This window comes from Leuciscus leuciscus (genome assembly GCF_965113295.1).
Source record: "Leuciscus leuciscus genome assembly, chromosome: 1".
Classification (NCBI taxonomy): domain Eukaryota; kingdom Metazoa; phylum Chordata; class Actinopteri; order Cypriniformes; family Leuciscidae; genus Leuciscus; species Leuciscus leuciscus.
Genome location: NC_138725.1, coordinates 72,425,844 through 72,447,269, shown reverse-complemented (window position 1 = coordinate 72,447,269; position 21,426 = coordinate 72,425,844). Strand labels below are relative to the sequence as shown.

General features: G+C 35.2%; 1 long non-coding RNA gene across 1 annotated transcript in view; it reads right to left on the bottom strand.

Moving 5' to 3' along the window:
* Positions 1-20,703, bottom strand: part of LOC309512741 — a 334,001-nt gene extending 313,298 nt beyond the window's left edge. Inside the window, exons 1-4 of the long non-coding RNA XR_014211159.1 lie at positions 20,097-20,703; positions 19,144-19,202; positions 18,405-18,566; positions 16,582-17,928 (exon numbers count right to left, since the gene is read on the bottom strand). This is a non-coding gene — a long non-coding RNA (uncharacterized lncRNA). The remainder of the gene's footprint in view (positions 1-16,581; positions 17,929-18,404; positions 18,567-19,143; positions 19,203-20,096) is intronic.
* Positions 20,704-21,426: the final 723 nt, after the last annotated feature.

Below are 21,426 nucleotides of genomic sequence, written 5' to 3'. Positions count from 1 at the left end.
TCATGGCACAAACACTAGTGAAGTTTGATATTTTTGATGTCATCATATTTGATTTGGGCTCCACATACAGGAGTTTATCAATGATTTGATTTAATTTGTGAAACACAATTTGTCTCTTTTATAAGTAACATACTACATAAGTGTAGGGTAGAACAGGGCTAAAGTTGCCGACTTTTCCAGTTGTTGCTATGACATGGTTAGATTCAGATTAAGTTGAGTGTCCATCTTAGAGATAGTACATATGTATAATGAAACAAAATAATTTATTGTTATTACTTTGAATCTATATTCAATTATTATGTGACCTCCTTCAATGCTTTCATAATCTTTCCTTTTTAAAATAATGTTGTTTCTGTATTTTTAAAATACATTTTTTATTTTAACATATTTTAATGACAGTATATTTATTGAAATAAAATGAATTATTTTATTTATCAAAATAAACAGAAAATAAGTATTAACTTAGACATTATTAAAACTATAACATTTTAACTAAAGTATTTGTATCAATACTGTGTGCCATTTGCCCCATGCTGGTAAGCCTTTTACCCCGTGATGGGGTAAAAGGCCCTCCTCAACATTAAAAGACTTTTAATGAAAATTAACCACTTTTATGATTTATTTTCACACAAAATGTGTTGCTCTATCAATGTTCAATACAAACATATATTTTTTCTGCAATCATGCACTTTGGGAGTAAAAAGCCATTTTTTTCTTACGGTGTGCCTTCAGCCCCGTAGTACCCTACCCAGACACATAATTGCATGTTAATTGCCATTAAATGAAAATGTATTATAGTTTAAATGAATATTTAAAGCAATTAGCTGAACTTAAGAGTGACTTTTTGACCCACTTAAATACATCTTATGTAATTTCACAATTCTATGAAATATGTATGTGTAAAATAAAAATAAATACTGTAATAATGAAGTTGCTACTATATAATATAATAATAATATCTAATAATATCTAATAATATCTACTATATAATATCGAATGACACACTTCAGTTTTAATTATAATAAATTATATAAATTATATTAAATTATTATAAAGTATTTTACAAGTGCTTTATGGTAGCCAACATCAAAATAAGTGTACTTCTTTAAAGCACAACAAAAGAGTTTTAAGTAAACTTAAGTTAACTTTAAGTAAAACTTTTAGTTTTAAATTATTAACCAGTGTACTTTATATAGTGTAGTTATGAAACAAAGTCATGAAATTGTACAATTTTTTTTTAAGTGCACTTAAGTGGCCTTTCATTTCATTAATTTTATATTATCTGCAAGTACAGTTTGCTTTTAATATAATTTTCATTTTAAGCGAACTACAAGTGCATGTTAATACAATAAGTACACTCCTTTTTTTTAGGGTGGTTTAGATTACTTTTATGCTTTTGTCTCCTTTTTGGAGCTTGAAACTTTTGTACCCCATTGACTTTCAATGTTTAAATATTATCTTTACATTCCACAGAAAAAAAGTAAATCAAACTTGTTTGGAGCGGCATGACGGTGAGTAAATGAAGACACTTCTCTGTGTGATCAATCCCTCTCAGTTCATACCTGTTTCTCTGTCCTCTGTGCTGAAGTTGATACAGTGTTGTGCATGAATACAGAGAGACACAAACACACAACAGCTCAACAATACTTCAGTTTCTGTTTCTCTGAACTGAGGAGTTGAAATAGTTTCCTGCTTCTGTTTTTTAGTGATGTGTGTAAAACAGGAGTGTCTGTACAGTGTCTGTATGGGGTGGCACAATGGATAAGACACATGCCTTTGGTGTGAGAGACCCGGGTTCGAATCCACTGTGAGACACCAATGTGTCCCTGAGCAAGACACTTAACCCCTAGTTGCTCCAGAGGCGTGCGACCTCTGACATATATAGCAATTGTAAGTCGCTTTGGATAAAAACGTCAGCTAAATGAATAAATGTAAATGTAAAGCAGCTTCCTCATTCCTGGTGAAGGAGAGTCACTTTACTGCTGTGTTTATGTGCCCTAGTGGAGTCGAACACTTCATAATTATGAGTTCCAAGCACATGAATAACCGAGCAAAGTTGTTTACAAATGAGAAACTCCGAATTTTAGACTCTACATGATGATCCTCTCCAGATTGGAAATTGAGGCCAAGTTGTCAGCCACCGCCAGCGTTTTTTATTTTATTTTAATTTGTATCATTTTCACAACATTCATGGATCCCAAAAATATTTAGTTTGATGAATATCTGAACATGTAATATACCAACAAACAAAAAAAAAAAAAAATAAACAACAAAGCCTCTACTTAAAAAAAAAAAAAAAATAAAAAAAAAAAGTTTCATTCTAGCTTTATGCATTATTTTTATTACACGTGCATGTTGGTAAGTTTCATTAAAAACAAGCAACATTTTGAACAAAAAACTTTTTTCAAAGACTACAACTGGCAATGCTTTGATCACTTGTCTCTGCCTCTTTTTTTCCTGTGTTTTGATCTGGAGATTCTGTCCTCTTTCAGAAGATGCGTGATAGCATATAACAATGAAAACACGGAAAGCCAGATAATTCATCAATTCGTGTATCTGCTGTTCATAACTTTTCAAGCAATAGACAGTCATGTGCTTTTGATCTGATATAACTGGAGTGCGAGATTATGAGATGCATTATGTGAATGCTTGGCTAAAGAGATGCGTCTTTAATCTAGATTTAAATGTGTGATTTAGAGTTAGAGTTAAAAAAAAGATTTAGAGAGCCCTGTGTGTCTGAGCCCTGAACATTATCAGGAAGGCTATTCTAGAGTTTAGAAGCCAAATGCAAAAAACGCTCTCCCTCCTTTAGTCGACTTCAATATCCTAAGTACTACCAAATAGAGACGTTTTGACTGATGAAACATGAAGACAAACAGATGATAGCGATAATATATCTGTGTTCATCAAGCTATCTCAGGTATTTTCATAAGAATGATGTATGTCTTTAAAGGGATAGTTCACCCAAAAATGAAAATTAGCCTATGATTTACTCACCCTCAGGTCATCCTAGGTGTAGATGACATTCTTCTTTCAGACGAATACAATCAGAGTTATATAAAAAAAATGTTTATTATGGCAGTGAATGGCTTGTGTCGCCTAAAAGATGGGGGCGTAAAAAAAAGCGAACTTTGTCGGCATCCTTCATCTCAGCCAGGTCCAACCAGAGATGCTACTCCTGGATTCCAATCTGAAAGTGCAAGCATTTGCTGTGATGTTTGTTACCACGACAACCGTCTGTGTGTGAATGTTGTGAATCCTGCTTCTAGCAAATGAAAATATCATGCATCTGAAGCTATAACTAAATACTGAACAACAGCGGATTTTATGTTTTTTTTATTGTTTTAAATGCACTCATTCGTTTCTGTGAAGGACCAAAGTAGAGGACACATGTGAAGTTACTTCCCACAATCATATATTTACACACTTAAATGATTATTTCAACCAAAAATGAAGTACATATGTGCAGCATGTTCAAAGGGGTGTTAGAGTTTTGGAAAAAAAATTGCCTGACTTCCAAAACTCTGACACCCCTTTGAATGTCCTAGACAGTTACTGTCAGTCATTTTTGGACAGTTACTGTCAGTTTTGTGTGTTAGACTGAGACTAGAAACAACAGGACTTGCAACACTTCTGTGGGAAACAGAATAAACACAAATCACACAACGGAAATTCCACATGGTTTTGAGTTACAAGTGAGGAATGTTTCCTATCCCTCACATGCTCCCCATAAAGACAAAGAAAAGATGTAGTAGAGGAAGAACTTCCACATGAAAGACAAGAGGAAGTCTTTGAAATCACACCTGAGACCCGAGAGCAGCAGGGGTTCTGTATGAAAGCTCTCACATACATGCTACAATTTCCCATTTCAAACAAGGAGCGTAGCAACACCCTCCCAGTGCCTTTGACACAATTAACAGTTATCATATAGAATAAATCACCTTTCAAAAGTCTCCCAGACATTAGTATAGATGTAACTCCAAAATAAAGTAAGCGTAAGCTAGCCTCTGCCAATATCAGCCCATTAAAGGTTGAAGTTGGATAACATGGATACAAAGATAACTTTTATCCAGCTCTCTGGAGGATGTATTGCCATGGTAACGTAAAGAACCTCTAACCCCAGAAGCACAGAGAGCTTAAGGGCTCAAAGAGCTCTGTTGAGGCCAGAAAAAGGTCCTCCAGTTACCAAAAACATAGGTGCGAATTCACAAAAAATTTGCACCACTTCAGAGTGTGGACGCATAAATAGTAGAGTATTAAAGATTAAGCGGAAGAGTATTAAAGATTTAGCAATTTAATGTGTGCTGGATTCACAATCTTCAGTTCTACTTGCTTGCCGTAATTAACATTAAAACTTCTGTCTGCCAAATCAAAGGCTGTGTCCAAAATTTTATTAGTGATTACTTTGCAACTATTAATAAAGTTTGTTCTATATAGGATGAAAGTGTGTATTATTAAGTCAAGTCAAGACAAGTCAAGTCAAGTATATTTGTATAGCGCTTTTCACAATACAGATTGCATCAAAGCAGCTTCACAGTATTAAATTAAAATAATACAACAAGGTTTGTTTCAAGTGGAATTTATTGATTGATCAAATTAAATTAAATATCCCCAAAATATCCCCAACTGAGCAAGCCAAAGGCAACAGTGGCAAGGAACCGAAAAACTCCATCAAGTGACCTAATGGTGTCCTAAAACTCCATCAGGTGACCTAATGGAAAAGAAAAAAAACCTTGGGAGAACCCAGGCTCAGTCGGGGGCCAGTTCTCCTCTGGCATTTATGAGCTAGAGGCCGGATTGTAGTTTGAACTGTAGGATTATATGAATGCCTGGCTGAAGAGATGCGACTTTAATCTAGTTTTAAACTGGGAGAGCGAGTCTGAGCAACGAACAGTATCAGGAAGACTATTCCAGAGTTTTGGAGCCAAATGTGAAAATGCTCTTCCTCCTTTAGTGGTTCTGGATATCCTAGGTATCCATTAATGTGCTATAGATTGTCATGTAGTCATTGTCACGTGACTTTCAGTTGCGTTGGTTCACTGACACGCACAAATCCTCTCCTGTGGCCTCATGGGATAGTTAAGTGTCCATCAGATCGCTGTACTTCAAAATCTTGCCAGAAGTAGGTCATCCAGGCACAAATAACATATGGACTACTGTATTTGTACATATTAGGGAACTATGCAATTTCGGATGCAGCCAAAGTGGTGCAACGAATAATTAGAAATAGGAAATGACATCACAGAGAGTACCTGCAGCTCCTTATCTTTCAGACTCATAGTCTGTGAGTCTCTTAAAGAGTCAGAAGGGAAAGTTAGTTCAGGTTGTGTGTCACAACCCGATTTCACGAAACATATTATTCGTACATAACATTTGCATGAATTTGAACAATGTGATTCCCATGAAACGTTGATAAAAAAAAAAATAATAATAATAAAAAAAAATGAAAGGCCAACCCTTAACATAACCGTCAGTGGGATGTAACATGTACGGAAATGTATGCACAGGATTGAATTAATTAATACAAATTAGCTACCATTTTTTTAAATCAAAATGTAAAGTTACGAATTGGCATGAGAGTGTGTTGAATGTTATTTATGTATGAATGCAAATCCAGTGCATTAGTTTAGACTCAAAACACTAATAAGGTTACCGATTCACAGATGCTTCACGTCCCCTGGGCTTGAGATTGTGATTGCAGTGGCTCTTCACGGAGGACATTCTGACATTTACATAACTACAGTAGGTTAAACACATCTGGAAGTTGTACAGTATCTTACAATATCTTGTCAAAACTACTACGGTACTACGGTCTAAAGGTACACCTTAAGAAAAAAATGTGCTTCATTTTCACTACTCCCATAGTGTATGATTGCAGAAAAAAAAAAAATGTTTGTATTGAACATTTATGGAGCAACATATTTTGTGTGAAAAAAAAAATCATACAAGTGGTTCATTTTGTTTAATAATCGTATACATTAATGAGGTGGCCTTTTACCCCATACACGGGCTAATTGATGCAATTGATGCCCCATGTATGGGGCAAATTGCACACAGCAATATATATATATATATATATATATATATATATATATATATATATATATATATATATATATATATATATATATATTAAAACATGTTCAAAATATCCACTTTAGCAAAGTTTGCACTATTTTCTATTTTGATAAATAAAATAATTCATATTTGTTCAATAAAATTTATACTGTCATTAAAATGTTTTATTTTATTTTATTTTATTTTTTAAGTAAAGATTCTGAAATCATTGAATGAGATCCCATAATAATTGTATTTAGATTTACAGTAGTAACAATAAATGAAATATTTTATTATATTATATGATTAATGACTAAGGTGGTCACCCAAATTAATATATGATATTTATCATCTGAATCTAGCCATGTCATGGCAACTAATGGAAAAGTCAGCAAGATGTTTATTACCATGTTAATTATTGTGCCTTTTGCATTTTACATATTCTTCCGTAATTGAAAAAACTGTTCTTTTAATTTGCTTGAACAAAGCTGAAAATCATTAACCAGACCTTTGTCTCAAATATATATTGAATAATTTGAGTGATTCTCATTTGCTACTTAAATCTACAACATTTGAAAAAACATCAAATATTAGATCAAATATAGCGCAGAATCAACTTTGCGTTGATGCCGGCGATCGTGTCAAGGACCAGCAAAATGTATATGTGCGTCTCGTTTTGGAAAGTGATCCGGCAAGTTTTTGTGGCATCTAGGGATTCAGAGGAAAATGAAATCAAAGGAGCCGTAGCCCCGTTGTACCCAACATCATTTTGTCCCAGCAATATTGAATTGAAAACAAAGTGGGACTGACTTTAAAAAGAGTCAGAGAGAGGCTAGACGTAAGTGTAATGAGATACATTTTTTTCAGCATATTTAGGAGTCAGGGAAATGGTGAGTAAAACTAAAATACAAATGTTTGTGGTTAGTCAAGAAACCTTGACTAAATTATAAGGAAAAAAATAAAAAGCAGCAAAAGTGGTGATGTACAGTAAGTAGCGATGCAGTTAGTGCTGTCATAATGTTGTCAAGAGGCCAGTGGTGTTCATAAATTTGCATTCCCCCTCAGAAAAAAAGTTCTCCTTTTCCAGCTTTTATCTCTCTATCAGAAAGATCAGTGTCAGCGCCTGCGATGCGGTCAGGGGAGCCTGCCAAAAACAAGGGGGGAAAAAAACCAGAGCAAAACATTGCAGTATCACAAATCATCACGGCTTTGGCTACATGCTAGTCACTGCCCAGAACACTCAGTTACTAGATTAAAAATTCAGTGAAAATGCCTCAGCATTAACACTGGGGCTATATTCATATATCAGTGTGACAGATCAGAGAGACAAAGAGAAAGAGAGAGAGAGAGCTTTCTGGGCGTATTGCCTGTGGAGTGTTTTCTCCGATCTGTGTTCATCAAAGACAGTCCTGCTGACTTGTCACGAGCTGGTTTGTGTTGGTCTCACGGGACTACATTCACAGTCATGTGCAGTGGGTTACCAACTGGACAAAAGAAGCTGTACCAGCCTTGAACCAGTAAGAGAGAATATGTGCATATATCTGTTCACACTCTGATCACAGAGAAACCTACTAACCAGTGAGTGATGTGTCTAAAGCCCGGGACACTCCAAGACGACGTCAAAGAACCAGCGGTGACGAAAGCTGAGTATGTTGTCTCTCGACGGCTGTGTCTCGGCCAGAAAGCTGCGCTTGAACACAGCAACAGGACAAAGGGCCCTATTTTAAGGATCTAAGCCAGTGGTCTTCACTATTTATTTCATGAGGGCCGCACTGATAGGACAAAGTCAGTAGGAGAGCCATTTTACCGCAAAGAATAAAAAGTTACATCCAGTCATAAATACCATGTCTGCCTATCAATCTGTCACCCCTGAACATACAATATGCAATGCAAAAGGATACAAAATGGTGGAAACCCCCCCCCCATTATTTATGATTTATTAGTCAAATTTGTAACTGAGACTATTTTAAGGATCTAAGCACATGGTCTAAAGCGCACGGCACAAGTCCACTTAAGGCGTGTCCGAATCCACTTTTGCCAGTTTAACGACGAAAAATGTTCGGTGCGCCCGCCGCATGGTCTAAAGGGGTTGTCCCTATTTGCTTAATGAGTAATGGGTGTGTTTTGGGCGTAACATGCAATTAACCAATCAGAGTCAGTTTCTCCCATTCCCTTTAAAAGCTTCTCTAGCGAGGAAACGGATCTGCTCGTGCTCGAGGTTAAAGCAGACCATCTACGTGACAGGCCGGATTCCACCATATCTTTATGTACACAATAATAATCTTTGACATTGTAAACCTTTTATTTTTAATATTTGGCATGTTTGTGTGCTGCTGCGCGTCCCTGTGTGTGTGTGTGTGTGTGTGAGTGTGTGTGTAATAAGCAGAGTGTACGTGTGTTGTGGACCCGCCTATAGGCACACATTACTAACGCGCTCTTTAAACAAAATAAATAAAGTAAATATTGCGCCATTGACTTAAAACGAGGTTTCAGTTAGTTAATGGCTCAGTCTATTTCTGTTGCCTCAAAATAGCAACGGTCCAGCAATGCGCCAGAACACACCTCGTTTTCAGACCAGCGTGACCATGGGCGCACAAATGCATTTGCTATTTAAACAACGTGGCGCAGGACGTGAAAATGATAAATGTGTCGGGCTGAAAATAGCCAAAAATACTTGTCTGCATTGCGCAGGGTGTAAGCCTATGATAGGGCCCTAAAAGTGACTGTCAACTTGCGTTCTGCACCTGCTTGTAAGCAAATATCTGTCTATATCAGCAGATTTAGTCTATTTTCGTCATTCAAAAAGGCAAACCGAAACTAGGACTGCAGATATACAAACAGTAAACAAACAGTGCTGGCTTGACATTTTGAATATCAATCGCGCTGATCACTTTCTTCATTCCAGGCGGCTCATGTTATTATGAAAATATACATGAATGCTCAGGTGAGATGACCTAAATTTATAACAGCCTTCTGTCAGTACCGTCTTGACTTCTTTGCTCGCTTTCATCACTTTCGCTTTATTTTCGTTCACTGATTCGTTTGCTCAGATGAACAGCCAATCAGAGTTCTCTCTCTCACAGACGGACGCATATTCAACATGGTGAACCGGCCCAAAAAACCCGACAGCAACTGACTAGACCCAATGGTGCAGAACACACCGGAAAAAAATAGCCTGAACAATGCTCAAAAACGCCCGACTGCCGCCTTGGTGTGTCCAAACTTTATTTGCAATTCAACTAGATCAATCTCAAAAGTAGACATAAATAGTGTCGGAAATAGAATATATTTCAGTGTTAATGGATGTTTTACTAATATCATGCAGTTAGTGACGGAAGATACACAGACACTGCACAAATGACCATGCAGTTTCCATTATCACACACACACACACACACACATAATCCCTCTTTATTCAGTGGAAAGATACTCAGGCAAACACGTGAACCCGCTGACACTCTCACACTGAGAATAACACTCTGCGGAGACCCTTACAAATGGGAACCAAAGATAAAGGCCTTTGATCAAAGGAGCCTGCTGGAATAACGGAGGAGAAGAGGGAGGAATCTGCAGAGGGAAGAGGTTGGATAATAATTGGGTGCTTATTTTCACCACGTCCGCGGTATCTCTCGTCCTCTCTGCATGATGGTCGATAGAGAGACAGTTGGATCACACTACTAAAAGAGAGAACGAGACCACAACCAGCTCATCCTCCGCCCTGGCTCACCAGGTTACTCAGATGTCATTCTTTAATAGCTCATGATACTTCATGGATCTGAGATTTGTCTTCAAAGTTAAAGTTTCTCCTTAGGAGAAATACTGTAAACAATAGACATAAAAGAGGCAATCATTGGCATACAGTGTGCGAGTACAGAACTATAAAATTAATATGATGAGGTCTTGGGAGAATGTGACGAGAAATGTTTGAGTTCATTAGGAGATCTCTTTGAGACTTTTGATTGCAGATTTTATAAGAGGTTGCACAAAAAAAATAGCGGTAACACTTTATAATAACTGCACGCTATTAATCATTAGTCAAGCATTAGTAAACAGTTAATTCGTCATTTATAAAGCATTAATAGACATTAATAAGCAGTTTATAAATACAGTTATAAATGCGTTGTTCTTGATTTTAAAGCATATCTATAATGTGTTTAATAATTGTATTTTCAATTTTTATTAATGATCAATTTATCATTTCTAAATGAAGTATTGCATTATTTACAAACCGGTTATTTAGGTGTTGTCAGTGGTTCATAAGATCACTAGAAAGTGTGAGTAAATGATTACCAAACTGTTTATATACATATCATTATTCAGACATATAGTAATAGTTACTTTGTATGTTAATAAATGGTTTATTAACATGTATTTCTACTGTAATTCATGGTTAATTCAGGTACTTAAAAAGCATTTAGTAGTGGTCAGTTAACTATTTTTTGTGAGCTCATCTAAAGTGAGGACTATTTATGCCTTGTAAAGCATTTATAAAGGAGATTTAAAGGCTGTTAAATATTTCTATGTTCTGTATCACTGTGTTGTGTTTGTTTCCTTTGTTTAGAAGATCAATGAGCCTTTAATTCTCCTTTATAAATGCTTTACAAAGCATAAATGGTCCTCACTTTAGATGAGCTCACAAAATAGTTATGCTATTATGCTTTATACTACTAAATGCTTTATAACTACCTGCATCTACTACATTTACTTACACTTTCTAAGTGATCGTATTAATCAGTGACAAGTTTGTAAATAATGGTAAATAATGTAACTGGTTTGTAAATAATGCTATACTTCATTTAGAAATGATAAATTGATCCTTAATAAAGTATGAAAATACAGTTATTAAACACACAGATATGCTTATAAATCAAGAATAAAGCATTTATAGCTGTATTTATAAACTGCTTATTAATGTCTATTAATGCTTTATAAATGATGAATAAACTGTTTAGTAATGCTTAACTAATGATTAATAGCATGCAGTTATTATAAAGTGTTACCAAATTATCATTATCCATTACTGGGATATATAACTTCCACCAAGGTCTTGTTTTTTGTATTTATTTTTATACTTGTTTTGCATTTCCCCAATTATACACTACCATTCAAAATGTTGGGGTCAGTCAGCAAGGCTGATCAAAAACACAGTAAAAACAATAATGCAAAATCTTATTAAAATTTAAATTAGCTTGTATATGTGAATATATTTTAAACAGATTTAAAAAAAATTTTAATTTTTTTTTCAGTGATGAAAAAGCTGAATTTTCAGCATCATAACTGCAGGCTTTAGTGTCACATGATCCTTCAGAACTCATTCAAATATGATGATTTGATGCTCAAGAAACATTTATGATTATTATCAATGTTGAAAACAGTTGTGCTGCTTCATATCTTTTATCTATTCATATTTTTTTTCTCTTTTTTTTTTTTGGGAAACTGTATTTTTCAGGATTCTATAATGAATAGAAATGTAAAAAGACCAGCATGTATTTGAAAAATGTATTTACTGTCACTTTTGATCAATTAAATGCATCCTTGCTAAATAAAAGTACACCCAAGCTTTTGAACTTTTCAATATTAATGTTGTTCATGAATTAAAAATTATTAGCCTACATATGCATGTTCACTTATGTCTGCCCAGCATTCCATATGATACATTTTTCATAAATTAAATAATTGATCATTTTGGAGAAGTAGTCTATGTTAACTTAAAAACAACCTGTATGTGTTTTTATTTAATTTTTTATTCATTCATTTTTATTTATTTATTGCTGTTTAGGAGAATTTGAGATCTCTTAAAATCCCCCTGTGGTGAGAATCAAAATGTTCATGTTGTTTATATGTCTTTGTGGTGTTTTTAATACGAATTTGCTCATGGGTTGTCTTAACACATAAGTCAACACCATTGCTGAGTATTTTCTCCTTAAAACTGCAATGTACCAAAGACAGTCTCAAAAACGCCTTTTGAAACCATCCCTAATTCTTACCATCACAAATATGTAACCAATCCCATCAGTGTGTGGGGCGGGGCTTTTCCACAGTGAGCACAAGAACACCTTACAGGATAATCGGGTACATATAGCGATATAGAGGGTGAATTATGTATATTACAATGTTATAATGAACTATATTTTCTCCACTGACATTTTACGTTGTTCAATGCACGGGAACATGGTTTGTGTTACATTAGCAACACATTATTAGCTGTTTGATAATGTAGTCAAAAGGCTAATCATATCAATTATCATTATGTATCTGACGCTAGAGAGTGATACATAAAACCGATTAACATTCTGATACATCGACTTATGGACAACCCTGTATAATTTGCTCTTGAAGAATCAGTTTCTTATAAAAGCTTGTTTCCGCACAGAACAAGTCAGAAGTCAGAATTGTAAGATTTAAACTCACAATTGCAAGAAAAATGTCAAAATTGCGAGGAAAAAAAGTCTGAATTGTGAGATGTAAACTCACAATCGCAAAGAGAAAAGTCAGGATTGCGAGATAAAAACTCGCTATTGTCAGAAAAAAAGTCAGAATTGCGAGAAAAAATATCAAAATTGTGAGAAAAAAAGACAGAACTGCGAGAAAAAAAAGCTAGAATTGTGAGACAAACGTCAGAATTGCAAGACAAATTAAAAATAGCAATATATAAATAGTTTTTTGCGGAAAATAATTCTGAATTACGAGAAGAAAAGTCAGAAGTGCAAGAAAAGCGTCAAAATTTCGAGTTTTTAACAGAAATTCAGAGGGAAAAAAACAATGCAATTGCGAATTTCAAAAATCTGAATTTTGAGAAAATAAAACTTTTTATTTTTTATTTCATGGCAGAAACAAGCTTCCATAGTCTCTGGTTCAAACATACAAAGCTGAATTAAACCAGTATTTCCACTTGCCATCGTGTAGCGTTTACTACAGTAAAGTTGAGCGAGTGGATCAGGTATTCTGACCTGGTGTGAGTGGAGGTGGGGCTAATTTGCATATTCATGGAACTGTATTGATTTGTTTGTTAAATTTTAGGCCACTATCTAGTGTAAAACCCAGATTCTTTGCAACAAAAGAACGATATGGAGTGAGAGAACCCAAGTCAACATTGCTCAAATGAGTTTTCTCGGTAGGCCCAAACAGGACAGTTTTGTCATTGTTCAAATTTGAAATTTGTTGGTTAGCCATGTTTTCAAATCTTGAAGACAGTCTATCAGTTTATTTATGGCAGACCTGTCATTACGCATAAATGTTGCATATCATCAGCATAGCAATGAAACGACACACCAAATTTCCTAAATATAGAACCAAGCATGTACAGTGAAAACAGTAACGGTGCTAAAGTTGAACCCTGAGGGACACCACATGTAACATGTGCTACAGAAGAAGAATGCTTCCCTACATTTACAGAGAATCTTCTGTTGGACAGGAAGGACCGAAACCAGTCGAGTAATAGTGCCTCTTACACCAATGTATTGCTCCAAGCGAGACAGCAGTCACCTGTTTTTACCCATGACTCAGTCACAAAGAACAATTCCAGATCATTTGAAACGATGAAGTCGTTGCAGATAAAAGTTTTGTTTTCACCCAGGGAGTGAGCATTAGCTAGCGCTTCATTGAACATTGGTCAGATCGTTTGGTGTTCTCCTTGGCTTGGCTTCCAAGGGGCCAGGGGCAAGATGGCGGTAGGCCGTCTACTCTCAACTTTATCCATGTTAAATCTGACCTATATTAAATGAAGCAAGGGTGCTGAGATACATTCAAGCTATTTTAAAACATGAAGACATTCTTTTTCACAGTAAACTTGACTGCAAGGGGACTTTAAAACATGTGAGATCACTGGGGGGACTGGAGAAGCAGGAGACTTGCGTCTCAATTTCATCTCATTACTGTCTGGAAGCAGCAGTTAAGATAGTAATGAGATCTTCTCCATGATTTTTCTTTTTTTACTTTAGCGTCTCTGCTGCTCTTCTTTGCATTTTTCATGCATGTGAACCCCTCCTTACCTGTTCCCTACAGGCAGTTATCCACATTCCCTGTCAATTGAGTCTTTTCCAATTAATAGTTTTGCCGTCTCCAGTGCAGTGACTGGGATGAGGCTGGCCCTGATCGGAGAGGTTGCCATGACAACATACCTTGTTATCTTCTGATTAAATTTCGGTAATATGTAATAAATTCAGCGGAGTGGCAGGCGTTACGAGCACAACTGCAGGCATTTTCAGAGATTTTATTGAAGCGCAGCCATCCAAGGCTATTCTACTGTTCTGATCAGACAGAAGAATGCATGCATGGTGTTCAGACGGCTCTGAGACTGTATGAAAACATTTCTTTTTAAAGTTTCAGCAGCATTATGCAACATTCACCAAAAATTTCACAGTGGGTGCCATTTTGTCTTTGTTCAGTCTCTAGTGTGACTGCAAACAAGACCAACGACCCGGGCACAGTGCAAAAATATTAAGATGTATAATTCTGGACAGCTAGAGAAGAAATATTTCTGGCTGATGAAATGAACCTTGCATACACTGACCTGATGCCATACGTTCTCGAGGTTTACTAAATTCTGAACTTAGGAACTCTGAGGACTTCTTTAAAAATAAATGTGTAATTAATTACACATTTGTAATGATGAAGTTGCTAAGTGAGTACATTTGAAATATATTAATTTTAAATGTGATATTGAATAACACACTACAGTTAAAATTATAATCAAGTACTTTACATGTGTTTTAGTATGTTAGTCAACACATCAAAATAACTGCACTTCTTTAAAGCATGACAAAATATAATTGAAGTATAATGATTTAAAATGTACTTTAAAGTAAAACTTGACTGTAAATACCTTTGCAGTGATATACTGTTAACAAACATCCGGCGCCGTCCACGCTGCTGAGAGCGACTGTAAGATGAATATGTAAATATGTGCCGCATGCTTTCCTCTCAATAACAAAATAAACAAACAACAAAAATGATAGCGGTGAGAAAACAGCAGTGCAGAAAGCATCTGATCATAGTGATGATGTGGATATGTTTGAACCAGCTTTGCGATTCACCGGCATCATGTCGACAGATGAGGTAGGATAATTCAAATTAAACTGTTATGATATTTTAACTTATAAAGTAGGCTATATTTGAGACTATAGACTATAAAGATCGATATGTGGGACTATAGTTTGAATTAATCCCGTTTCTTAGCATGAAACATTGACATTGCAGTACAGAACGGCCCTAAACCAAAAAGCCCTATTCGGACAGTAATCGTTTCCATGGGGTCATAAGGTATTTTCAACATTTTTAGAGGCTTCCGAAATCCAGAATGTCAGTGTTTTTTTCCTCACACCACCTGCCAAATTACCTACAGTACTGTTTTTTGATAAACACCAAGGTCGTGTTTAATTGTCGTCAGAATCCCAACCTCTGAATTTACAAGAAGAGATCAAGTGTTACTACATCCTTCTACTAATTATTTGGAACAGAGTATTTGTATTTGTATTTGTACATGTACATGTATTTTAAAGAGAAAAAAGCATGATAACTCTTTATTAATGACTCATTGTAAGCTCATTTGGGTTTTTGAAAGGTTTTGGATAATGACTCAAGTGTTTCCTCATCTTTCTAAAGAAATTACTAATTATTTGGAACAGTATTCTATAGTGAAGGTCATGGTAACCCACTAGTAATGACTCAAGTGTTACCAAATCCATTGGAAGGAATTACTATCCAAAACTTTATAAAAACCTCAAAAGCTTACAGACTTCGATCATTATAGGGAATTATCTTGCTTTTCACTTTAAAATACTAATGCAAATAATTATTAATTCCTTCCAATGGATTTGGTAATACTTGAGTCATTACTAGTGGGTTATCATGATCTTCACTTTAGAATTAATGATAGATTACGCATTATTCATGTTAATTATGAACCTGTAAAGTTCCTAGTAGTCCTCTGGGAGGTATGAAAAAAAAAATACTTATTGATTAGCTAATAGTGAACTACCACATTCAACTGAGCGCTACTACTTACTAATTCATTAATCTTGTTAGTTTAAGTTTCTTATTAGTTAATATAGTTACTAGAGTGTCAATATTGCATTACTCATTTGTTCCTGCACTGTTAGACATTTTATCGTATTTTTGCGGTAACTTACTGGCAGCACTATTGCCAGTAAGTTACTGTAAGTTCCCCTTTACAGTAGCTTACCTGTAAATGTGTTTTACAGTAAGATGCCCTTACCGCAATTTAATTTTACAGTATGATGCCCTTACCGCAATTTAATTTTACAGTAAGATGCCCTTACCGCAATTCAATTTTACAGTAAGATGCCCTTACCGCAATTTAATTTTACAGTATGATGTCCATACCGCAATTTCATTTTACAGTATTACAGTCCATTTTACACTATATTATTATTTATATTTTACATGAATGCTATTGAATTGAATAAATTCCAAAAAATCAACTTGAGTCCATGTACATCAGCATATTCTTTATTCACTCTCACAATCAATTACATCCATTTTATTTATTTATTGTGATGCAACATTAGGCAAGGCAGTTTTATTTATATAGCACGTCATACACTTTGGCAATTAAAAGTGCTTTACACAGTAAGGAATTAAAATAATCACAAAATAAAAGCAAGGAAAATTAAAGTGCACCTATTATGGATTTTTGAAAATGACCTTTCATGTAGTGTGTAACAGCTCTAAGGCCACAGATTGGATGTGTTCTATGACAGTGTAAACAGGAAAAAAAACACATGCATTCAGATATTTCGAGATCGGTTTCAGGCCTCATTCATATGTGAAAATAAATCAGATATAAATCGGATATGTGACGGATGGGACGGATGGCCTGTCAAAACGTTGTCTCGTCGTAGGAGAGGAATGTGGACAAACGCAAAAAAAAAATAAAAAAAATAACAACTTTAATCCACTATTCATTTCCTTCTCTCTGGGCCTCGAGTTAGTTCATGTAGTATAACTGTGTTGTACGTCACACGTAGGCTCACTATTGGCCGACGCTGGTCATGTGTGTGATGCGTGTGACGTACAATACAGAAGCGCTGCGCAGTTATAATACGTGAACTAACTCGAGGCCCAGAGAGAAGGAAATGAATAGTGGAATAAAGTCGTTATTTTTTGTTTGTTTTTTGCGCACAAAAAGTATTCTCGTCGCTTTATAAACTTAAGATTGAGCCACTGTAGTCACTTGGACTATATTAACGATGTCTTTAATACATTTTCTGGGCCAGCAAGTTATAATGTCTTAGAAGCCTATGGAGGAGTGATCCAGCTCTCAGATTTAATAAAAAAATATCTTACGGGGTTGGAACAACATGAGGGTGAGTAATTACTGACAGAATTTAAATTTTTGGGTGAACTAACCCTTTAAATACCTATGCTAATCACTTTGTGGGCCACGATTATCTATAACTGTGTCTATTAATGCAGTATATCACTGAGAAACGTCCTGCTTGTGTCGTCCTTGTGATGGAGGTTCGGGTTGAATAACTAGTTCTCCCAGTGATTCATTATTGGACTCGCGTTCGGATATGGTCAAATCGATGTCATTGTTCGTTACTGTGTTTAGTTTACGGTGTAGGAAGCCTCAGGACAGCTGATGTTGTTATGGCAATGGGTGTTTTTGTTTAAGACACGCGCGCTGTACGCAGTAAACCAATCACAACAGACTGAGCTGTCTGGCCAGTAGCATGTGGAAAGGAGGGATTTAGAGAGATTGATTCATCTGACGAGCCGTTTAAGAATCTTTGAAAAATGTGGTGATGTGCAAATGTATATTATGAGAAAATTCAACAGTTTTTTTTACCTTTGATGCACGTAAACCTGTTGTAGGTAAGTGTTGTAGTAAATAGGATAATAGGGGCACTTTAAAACAGTTATAAAAACAATAAAAAAAATGTTCAGTACAGTTATAAAATGAATTAAAAGAGTAAAAAGATAATACATAGATAAACTTCTCATCTGGCAATACACCGGTGTATCATATTTTTCACAACTCCCAGTTTTATTCTGATATTTTCCCATGGTGATTACACTGTGTCTGTGGTGTTCTTGCGGCACGCCTAAGAAATCAACGTATCCAAAAAAACTGATTTTTCCCTAAAATTGTACATGAGAAGCTCTAGGACTGACTCACGGGGTAACCTCGGGTTCACTGCCCCATCAGTCCGCACCCCAAAGATTTGTCCGGAAGCTCTAGGAATGGAATCGAATCAGTCCGCACCGCACAGAACCTCAAGTTTAATTACACGTCAAACTCACTACTTCACCACAGACAGAGGTCATCAGCATGGTTTCATCTCTCAATTTCCCCAATTAAGTAATTTATGTTTGTCTCTTACCCAATTCGCAGTGCCATTTGAGTTCAGTTTAGAATCAAAAGGAGGATGCAAAAATAGAACTGGATTCATAACAAATCAAAGCAGGGATCATGAAAATACGCAACAAAAGCATCCCAGTTGGTCTTGACTGGCCTCCATACCGGTAAACCACTGATGGCTGATCTGAAAACAACAACAAACAAACAAAAAAAACAGAGAAAATGTGTGAGAAATGGTTGAGTTTGGAGTTTTGGAGTTTATTTAATCTAAATTTGTTCATGGACAGATGAGGAATCAACTTGTGCAACAGCAGTCATTACCAGTCGAGTTAGTTTAAATAGTATAGCTTTATTGCACATCCCTTGTTAGGGAACTCTATTAATTGCCTGAATGTACAATTACGTTAAAGGTACACTGAGTAACTTTATGGCCCTTCAAACTTAAATCTGAAATAGAAAGCTTTTGTAACATTACAAATGTTCTTACTGTCACTTTAAGTCAATTTAATGCATTCTTGTCGAATTCAAGTATTAATTTCATTCAACAACCCAAAAAAAAAAAAATACTGACTGAACAGTAGTGCTTTCTATTTCAGATAAATGCTGTTCTTTTGAACTTTTTATTCAAAGAATCCTGAAAAAAAAAGGTGTACAACTGAAAATAATCAGAAAGTGCTCCTAAAAAAAGTTATGCTGCAAGTACTGCAAGTTATGTTACAATATCACATAATGCATCTGATAGTTAGTCAAAACATACTTACAAAGCCAAAGATGCTCAGTGCTGAGGCTTTTAAAAGAGCCTTTGGGCTGTAGTTAGCTCCTGTTGACACAGGGAAAAGAGAGAAATAGAAGAAACATTATTTTTCAGCAATGATTATTGGCAAATGACTATATGTTATGAACATGATAAATGACAGATCTAGGACGACTGCTAGATTGATCAATCAGATGACAGTTAAATACTACCAATAATTGGCATAGAATTAAAAATGAATATTTTGCAATGAATATTTTTCAATTAGTCTGCCTTTACATTGCTTTAAATGCATTACTATTTTAACATGTCATATTTCGGTCCTGTGCAGAGTGAATCCAGCATTTATACGTAGCTGTAACATCTCTTACATCGTGTCTACACTTTGTTAATGAGAGTTTTCGCGAGCCTGCATAATTCGGCACTGAATAAAAACTCCTGCGTTCTCCAGAGCGCGAAAACAAATAAGCACAAATATGCACTGGAGCGTTTGGTTTGGCAAATCTGTTTCGCCAATATATTATAACAGTATCAAGTAACAGTTTCAAAGTAGCAATCTCTTGCTTGCGTTTGAACCGGGCCTGAGGCAGAGAGAGCGCGAGAGAGTGCCTTTGAAAAAACGCGCTAGGCCTAACTTACTTCAAAACGCATTTAACTGACGAGTAAAATATGCCATAACTGGTCGTAAAAAGGACAGAAAACAGCTTTGTTTGTGTAAATATTAGATTGGGTCCATCTACTGGAATAGGCAGTCAGTCAATTCTATGGCATTTAATGGGATATTAAAGCAGCAGTCTCGAGGAAAATTAGACTGTCCTGTGAGCTGTTATTAAAAGCCTATTAGATTTTATTATTTAAGTTACTTTCTTCATAAATTTAGCTATATTTAATTAGTATTGGTAATGGTTTACTTTGTAAAAGTAACTTATAAAATAAATTTGTTCAGTAAAAAGTACTTACCTCAGAAAAAACCCCAGCTGGCGTCTAGCGATCCACTCTCAGCAGGGACGTCCGTTATGAGCGCGCACTCGACACGTGACGTCACACAAACCTCAGTTTACATTCTGCCAGGTTGTTGCGCGGGCTTTGCAACAATTTAAATTTTGTGAGGTGTAAGCAAAGTTTATATATATATAAAGTTTATATTAATTTAAAATAAAATAAAAATACATTTATATTGCCTGTATGGGAACCAGTTGTGAATTTTTGTATATGTATATACACATCCAGTGTTTGCATAGCTTAAAAATTAGAATGCAGATTCATGATTTTCATCTGCAGAACAAGATGGGGGGAAAAATATAAAACATTATCATATGATATTTTAATATGCCTAAAACATAAATACAATATGCATATACAAATTTCAAAAAATCTGTCTTCTTCATTTACAGTAGCACTACTGCTTTTGCGTAAACAGTAAAGTACTGTAAATTCCATATACAGTAAGTTACTGTAAATTTCATAAAAAATACCCATAACGCAGTGCATATTACAGTAGTTAACCGTAAATAATATAAGTGGTATTTTACTGGGCTTTTTTGCGGTAAGTAACTGTAAAATTACGGCAAAGTCTAACAGTGTGTGTAGTTATTTATTAATGACAGAACAGTATTCTAAAGTGTTACCAAAATTTTTACTTTCATTAATATTGTTTTAGCTTTTATATTATTATTATTATTATTATTCATTATTATGTTATATTATAGTTATACTTTTAAGATTACTTGAAGTACACTACAAGTGGACAACACAATTTTGCACAATTATTTTTCATGTATACTGGATATGCTGGACAAACCCGAGCTACAGTTGCATTATAAGTCTGTTGTTAAATTGTTAAATCTGTTGACTAATTTCACAAAAAACTGGCCCGGTATGATGAGTCAGACTAAAGTGTTTACATCACATTTTAAAAAAGACAAATGCTTGCTTTTTCTGACTTAAATCAAACTTTTAAAGTGCATGTACATATATTTAATGAAACAGCCCACAAAAGATAAGATCTGATAATTAAAGGCAAACATAAGGGTATATAGAGGGACACAAAGCAATTAACGCAAGCGAGTAAAGGCGTAGGTTAGGTTTGAAAGTTGTAAAGGACATAGTGAGAGGAGGCAGCAGACAACCTTGACATTATCATTTTTTTTAAAACATCAGTGATTAAAGCAATGAGTCACAAGACCTTGGTCCTATTCAGAATGTTGTAGTTAAGAAAATGCCATTGCGTGGATGTAAGCCACAATTCTATCACAGACTCTGTCTCTTATCTGAAAACTTCCTGCTCCAG